Source organism: Habropoda laboriosa, unplaced genomic scaffold, assembly GCF_001263275.1.
Source record: "Habropoda laboriosa isolate 0110345459 unplaced genomic scaffold, ASM126327v1 scaffold40, whole genome shotgun sequence".
In the NCBI taxonomy this organism is placed as follows: Eukaryota; Metazoa; Arthropoda; class Insecta; order Hymenoptera; family Apidae; genus Habropoda; species Habropoda laboriosa.
Window position 1 is genome coordinate 5417092 of NW_017100231.1, and position 8634 is coordinate 5425725.

Below are 8634 nucleotides of genomic sequence, written 5' to 3' on the forward strand. Positions count from 1 at the left end.
TATCGCGTGACCTGCCGATTGTCGGTGGGACAAACAAGCGTCGATAAAGGTGAATGAATCGGAGATTTCAAGAGGTGTATATGGTTAATTTTTATACACCCTTTTTTTTATTGGATCGTGTTAGCTTTATATACTTTGAGTTGTGAAGAAAGTAGCTGTATTGAATGTAGGAGCTTTCAAAAGTATTTGGGTACTAAGGAAGAATCGTTGAAGACGGTGCAGACAAACGTATTTCTAATATTTGAAATATTAATATTCCAAATATTTATTTTCAAATAACTTGAAATACTATAAATATGAATATTCCAAATATTTATTTTTGCCAAGTGTCAGAGTATTTATAATTGGACATAATTTTGATTAATTTGTATTACAGTATCATACAAAAAATGCATGAAACAGTATGCAATTCTAAAATAGAATAAATGAGGTTTCACAAGAAGAAAGCATAACCAAAAACAAAACAAGCTAACAGAATTTGGCTTCGCTAATTTTCTATATCATTCTTTATAATATTAGGTGTACAAATTAATTCGGTGCCCTTTCTCGCAAACTGCAATGTTTGTTTACAGAAAAATAAAACACAATTTGAATGTTCAAAATGATCTCCATTTTCCCATTTCTCGGGTAACTGACGAACCTTTTTGAAAAGATATACCGGTATTGAGTTGATGAACTCCTTAAGACTTCATGAAAAAAGGTACCGAATTAATTTGTAAACCTAATACTTCTTTCATTCACTTGCTCTTACTACAACCTAACCTAAATCCACGCATAACCTATCAACTAGACAAAACACAAACAAAATTCCTCTCGCTGTTCTCAAAGAACGAGAAACCTCGCTTTATCCCACGTAAGTTTACACAGCAGTAAGAATATTTTCCCTTAGCGAGACAGTTAATCGCTTAAACAGAACCGGGGGTGAGGCGATCAAAGAACCAGTCGGATCAGCATGACTTTCGCGTCACCTCCATTCTATATTGTACACGGTGGAAAAAAAATATCAGTCTCCCTTTTGCCCTCTGTTGTACGGGCCACGGTTCTCCTAGGATACTTCCTCAAGGGATGACATTCAAACCGTGTTGCCTTGACTGGTCCCGAGCCCGTCTTTCCGACATTTTGATGAGGTGGGATTTGGCCGGGAGCCAGTGCAAATGCCATTCTGTCTCGCTCCTTCTTCCCACCACCTCTGCTCGTCCTTCTTGTCGTTTCGTTCTTCTTTTCGCGACGGAACCGACCCCTCTTACCCGGCACTCAGATTCTCGTTATCGCTAAGCTACAGTTTGTTCTGATTCGCATGCTACAAAATAGAATCTTCCAGGGAAGATGGATCGTCGGTCGCGCGATTTTCTTGGTCCACTGGCTGACCGTATCGGTGGATTAGATGCAGGTTAGGTGATGGATAGAGAGAGTTTGTTGGATTACCGATGAAATAATTTTGATAGTGAAATTTTAATATTATTGAAAGTACACAGTTAATTAAATATTCAGCTATCGTTCGGAATATGTAAATTTTCTACTCCTGAGAAAAAAAAAACATGTACATTTGTAAATATGACGAGATTCTAGTGTATATTCCGTATTTGGAAAAACGTGTTAAGAGCAGTACTTTGCTTCGGGTCAGTTTTGACCCAAAAACCGTTTTGCAGGTTATTAAAAGCATCCGTCGTTCCAGTGTTAAATTTAAATTGAATTATTACGAGAATAATTAATGTATGCAAGGAATATTTATTTCCATGTCAAACCATCACACGGTCACTTAACAAATTCGACCAACGTAGAATTCCCATAACCTCCTTTTTTTATCCAATCACCAACTTCCAGTCCCCATCATGACGTCACATTTTTACATTTTATTCATTGCAATAGAACGAAACAACAAAATCAATATATACAAGGAACAATAATTATTAATAAATTCGATCAACGCAGAATCCCCATAACCTCTTCCAATCCCCACCATGACGTCACATTATCTCCCCTTTTTATTCATTGCAATAAAATGAAACAACAAAATCAATATACACAAGAAGTATTCACTCTCACGACAAACAAATTCGATCAACGCAGAATCCCCATAACCTCTTCCAATCCCCACCATGACGTCACAGAGTAGCTTCCCAAATAACCCTGCAACACGTGCAACTCGCACGACACGATAATCCCCGTAGATCATTAGGACACGCAATAATCGTGCCCACGAACCAACCAAAGGGATAAATCTCTCTCATTCAACCCCGACTACTTTTATCCGACGATTAATCGCGAGTTAGGTTAGAACGACGACGACGTCAACGGTGGCGCCCCGTGGCTACTCGCGAAATCATTTTTCAACGCTCGTTAGACACGTGTCGCCCGTCGTTCCTGTCTGAAACGCCCGCTTTCACGACTCAATCCGCGAGAAAAAGGATCCCGTGGCGCGACTATACGAGTCTTCTCCTTACAAACGCGTTTTACCGCACGTGCGCGGTTCGAAGCGGGCCCGCCCATTGGCATCGGACGCTAATAATCCCGTGGAAATTTATTAAAATCCGTAACGAAGGGGCGGCGAACCGCGCGTGTGTCTCGCGATTCACGGCTGGCTAAAGTAATGTAATTTTAATGCGGTCCGACCCGTGTAGGTACGCGTCCGCCCGTCAAATATGTTTTGTCCACGCCTCGCGTTTCATCGTCGGTACTCCCCTTTCTCTGTGACGCATAGCCTCGTTTGGGGAACGTGTTTGCAAAGAGATCGCGATGTTTGACGTGGTATTTGCTTTTGATCGTGCGGTGCCGAGAATTTTTTTTCGGGTTTGCTACTGGACGAGGTGTAGGAGTGCTCGCTTCTTCAGTTTGATGCTGGCTATTGTTTTTAGATTATGTAGAGGGCGCTGCGATTCGTGGGAGATTTGATTCTTCCTTTGTATCGTATCGGTGGAATTTTGATTTTTGATTGAAGATACGAATAACTTGGTGTATTGTTTGTAAAAATTTGCTCAAATTTTACTGGCTGAGCTTGAGTCCATTCACCGTTTAAATGTTGAATAAATTTTTAAGTGTTGTATTATTATGTGATGAAGTATAGATAGTGGAAATTATACTTTTCTACGTCGTGAATTTTTGCACAAGAAATTTCAAGTGAATTTCAAAGATAATTTTCAAGTAAATTCTGAAGAAAGTTTTCAAATAAATTCCAAAGAAATTTTTCAAAATTTAAAACAGACATTCTGAAACATATGTATAATAAAAAAAAGTTATTCAATGTTTAAATGGTAAAGTGACTTACGGATCACCCTGTATTAAAATTTCTACAGTTCACTGGATGAAAGTTTTCTTAAAAATGTATTAATTTTCTCACGAAGGAAGGTTAGACATTGTTCATTATTTATAGGTTAAAGGTTATTCATATACTACAAGATAACCTCAAGAAGATTCATCGATCCTACCAATTTTCTCCTACTCCCAGCATCAACAAAAACAACTCAAACGTTCGTTACAAGTTCACACTCCATACATCCCCCAGTTAAAATAACCAATACTCATCAAACAAATCTCTCCCCAATTCTCCAAATCCCCGATACGCCCTTCATCCCAAACAAGAAATCACTCTTAAACCATCTCTCATCAATCTCCACCCTTACTCATCCTCCAATCTCTCGTCTAATCAAAAAACCATAGTCCCACGGTAATTACCAAATCCGAAAATCCCCCCTTAACCCCATTTCGCGAATCGTCACGATCCCAGTGAAAACACCTCCCCCCCCCTCTCTCTCTCTCTCTCTGTGACGCACGTATCCATCGTCCACTCCTGGCCGCTCGAATTAATCGTTTCGCGCTTGCGGATTTGTCGGGGCATCAAAGAACAGAGCCCTGGTTCCGCGAACCCTCGTCGACGATTCGCACCGCGACGTGTTCCAAACTCGTATCGGAGGATAATGATCTAAATCCTAGGCGAATCCGTAAGCTGATTCGCGGCCACGCCACGTTCGAATCCTCGAGTGTGTGCACCGGTTTTTCCCCTCTTCCCACCTCTCCCGTTTCGTTCCTGCAGGAATTACGACGAGCCTCGGCGGGAGAGAGAGGATAGCGGCGGGGGGAAGGATCGACGATTACGCTGGATTTTCCTGAATATATTTTCAACGACGCGATAAAATATAGGATGAACGACGGGGATATGGAGTTCGAGGCGGGGAATAACCGGGTCACGTGACGTCCGCGACACGACAATTTATTACTCGACGGAGCGAGACCGATTACACTGCGTGCACCTTTCGGGTGAAAAACTTGGCGCTAGTTGTTGCAAGGGTACAAAGCTGTCTCGATGTGTTTGCGAAGGAAATTCTTTTTATTGCGGTTTTGGGAGGTGGAGTGGGGGATGGAGGTTAGGGGTGTTTGTTCGACAGTTGGTTACATATGTGGAGGAGATTAAGACGGTTTGGTGTCGGGTGAATATCGTTTTTGGGAATGTAACGTGTTAATTTCGACGTAAGTTGGATGTACGGCGTTCTGTCGAGGTGATTGGGTGATGGAGAAATGGCGCCGGTGACGTGTGTTTGTATGTAAATTAGGTGTGCTGTGAATGATTTGTGGGTTAATTTTGAGGTACGGTGGTGAATAATGAGTGAGTGCAGGGGCTTGTTCGGATTTTGGGAATTTTGAAGTTGATGGTGGGTTTGATAGAGAAATTTTGCTATCGTGATTATTTACAAAGAAGTAATTTTTATTTATACAAAAGTGGTTAGAGAAGGTGTATGAAGATACTGTTAATTCTTTTTTACTTAATACAGTTGAGCAATTGTTTAATAATATACAGGGTTGTTCACAAGTTGCTTATTCATAAAAAGGTTTTGTTACACAATAGAAAAGAATTACTCAATTTTAAAATTTTAATTTTTGAAAAACTATTCATTTCAATTTTTGGATTTACCAACCACCCTGTACCTCGCGTACAGTTGCATGTAACCGTGTTACACAGGACCATTCTATTTTAAAGATACTTGTAAAGAAGGACTACACTTTGAATGGTAGAAAGACGTTTCTCATTTCAAAAAATCTTCCAAGTTACTTCACTTTTTCCTTTTTTCTTTTCTTTAAGAGAATATTTACGTAATAGACATGCCACGAATCGGTACTACACATAGAAATTCGCTTCTTCTGCTCAACGTTTCAGATACTTTTTTGTTATCGAATTTCTCTATGACAATTGGTAACACAATTTCGTCCTGACAACATCAACATTAACTTTCTCAACAAGCAAACTCTGCCACGTTCTATTGTTGGCAATATTTTAACTGCTTTCCTGAAGCAATTTTTATGAAACACATTTGAGCACTCCAATTTAACGGCCGTGCCAACCTAGAGTTGTTCAGCTAACAATGTTGCCAACTTTTCGGTAGTTCACTCTCGACGCTCGTTAAAAGGCGCTGGAAAATCATTCTGTTGAAATTAATCATACATCACGGAAATTACTTTATTGCCTAGTTTCCAACTGCATTGTTAATATTTCCTACGTTTTTCTTTATACCATTGACCCATGAATGCTAACATAAATTTCTGGCGACAATATTATACCGTACTTCTTAATTTTATTAGCGTTAAAATTGCAAAAATTGTTCAAGTTCAAAAATAAATTAATAAGTACACATTTATGGAATTTAATCGTATTTGTAAGGTGAAAATATAGGGAAGAGTCGTGCAGTACCGGCCACTCCAAGTTTTTGTACTATATGTTAAGCACTTCCAATATTGCACTAGGTGCCGTCTGAAGAATGAATGTATTGCGTTGAGGGTCTGACTGAATCTTTACGATTCCTGATGTAACTGCTGGTCTGTGTACTAACACTCTCTGGTCTTAAACTAAGTCGGCCTTCTTATCGAGTCGTCCCTTCTCCAAATCTTCTAAAATTTGAAGAAGGGACGCGAATGGAGGTTCTTCAAATTACTAAGTGACCAACCCCGTATCACCCACTTCCATTGCGCCCGGAGCGCGTCACGTCCTTGGAGCGGGGATGACGAAGCTGGTCCTTGCTGGACGGAAATTTGACAAGAAGGGAGGAAAACCCGGCCAGGTCAACTCTGACTCTCCAACTCAGACTCTCCGGAAGGTCAGGTACCGAGAGGCCTCGGTAATTGCATCGGTTTCGAAGATCCTTTGGGGGTGACTTTATGATACATTGTCTTACCGACTGAACAATAGCCTATTCCTTAATATTTGAGAAATCCTACGTGCCGCATGTTGGCTGCAGACCGGTCTGCTAAATTAAAAGTAACGGTTTGCTGAACTAGAAATCACGTATCATAAAATCGTCCCCTCGCTGTCCTAACACTATAACTTGGGCTAATGTTGGTAAAAATGAAATTTGAGAAAAGTAATTTGTAGTACAATGGGTGCTTGATAAAACGGGTCAAATGGTTTTTCTTAAATTTTCTCGTAAAGATGAATAATTGGTAGAAATAAAGAAGTTGTAATTTGCAGCGAACGAAAAATTGTCGTACAGTACCGGCCAGCTACTTAGTTGGTAGATTTTAAGGTCTGAGTAATAAATAATGTTGGTAAGAATCGTTTAAAAGTAGGATTGAACTTTTATTTAGGCATCGATATTTTCTTGATTCGTACACTCCACGTGAGCCCAACCATTGCAGCTATGGAAAATAGCTTTTGTCGTACGGAACACCGGCGTAAACGTTGAACGTCTTTAGAACTCTGGTAATACTGAAGAAAAAAGAACGTCTCAGGGCTATAGTATTCGTTTGTTTTTCCATCAATAGTGCTGTCAACTAACAGCATAAGCGAGATCTAGCTTCGGCCGGTACTGCACGACTCTGCCCAATACGTGATGAGCCTTACTGTTATTTTTGCTATTAGTGTTCTTTTGGTTAATTTTGAAAATTGCCCGATCTTGTATAATTTCATTTTCACGTTAAAAACTGTATAAAACGCGTTTAGTCATTTCCAGCTTCAATTAGATTGATCAAAGCAGACAATTATTCTTCGTGAAAGTATACTAATGTAAAAGTTTTTACAGTTTCGTTTCTTATCTACTCTCGTACAGTTCGCACATCGTTGGACACAATGTACCGAACATGCAACCATCGTGTAGTTGCATAAAATCTAACCGTGCAATCTCTAATTACGGTAAAATGGTGCAGTAAACGCAATGAGTCGAGGTTTATCCGTAACCCTAAGGCGAAAGGTTCCGCTGATCCTGCTCAGCTCATCCGGCATCGTCAACAAAGCCATAACTCTTCCGCCGGTGGTGTGACAGTAACGATTCTAACGGGTGGCCAGGTCGCAGTGCATTCAACGTGTATGAGAATCAGGATCAGGCGCGTGCAACTGTCCTCCGAGAAATTTATTTCCAGGAAAAGTTGTATAATCAACTTTATGGTTCATTCTGATGGCGTAATTTCGTGGAAATGGAAAATAAAGGCATGAACACTGTACAGGGTGAGACATTTGAAACGTGACAATTGAATATTATCGAAAATATTGGTGATGTGGAAAAATGTGGAATGAAAAACTTTGTATGACTATAGTATGAATGATATGGAGAAATAAAAATAAGAGAATTATTATTGATAATATTGGTGAAATTGGAAAAATATGAAATGAAAAATTTTGAGTGACTGTAGTATGAAAAATATGAAAAAATAAAAATAAGAAAAATATCACAAATATGTGTATATTAAAAGTATAGTGATTGAATTCACCTGAGTGTAAACAACACCTGAGTGCACTGAAAAATATAGTTTCGTTCAAAAAACAGATTGTCACCTTTAAATTTCACCTCTGCGGCTCAAAAATTAAATTGAAGTGTACATTCCAAAATATTTCTTTTTTTTCACTTCACCAATATTTGTGATAATATTCAATTGTCATGTTTCACATGCCCCACGTGGTACAATGGTAATAATGTTGGTAAAATTTTCAGATACTTAAACCTCATCATGCACTTTCTAATATAATTGGAAAGTCCAGGTGTTTGAACTGGCTGACAGCCTCGAATGAAGTTCCCACGAACATGTCACGTGTGTCTCGTATATGCTAGTAATCTAACCTCGCGTCAGTTGAAGTATTAGAATCACCTCGAAATTACCTCTAATCTACTTGTCAGTGTTCATTTCCACAGCATATGACGTAGAATTTTCTTGCGACACCTAAATAATACTTCTTAACTAGATGTTTTTTCTTCACTTTTAAAGTGAAAAACAGATATAAAAGTGGAAATGTTTACAGTTTACTTTTCACACACATGCACACCTAAAACGTATCAAAGAAAACAACGTAATCCTATATGAAAATTTGTTCATCTCACGTTTAACAATAGTGCGTCGTATACATGAAATTTAGATAGCGTTTGTTCATATGTGAATGCAGCTTACGCGGTTGCAGCGCCATTATATTCATCGGTGGCGTTGTAACAGCGAGCCGACGTAATACAATGTAAAATATGGCGGCCGTAGACGACCAACTCGTGCTCTAATTACGTTGCATCGCTTGGCTGTCCCGGTTGAGGACAAGTACGTCCGACAAATAGGAAGTAACCGAGCGATACTTACTAATCACGACTGATCGGAACGGTAATTCCCCCAATTAATCGATATTCCGACGTTCACGATTGAAATCGCCGGTTGAACGTCTGATTTAATCAACGT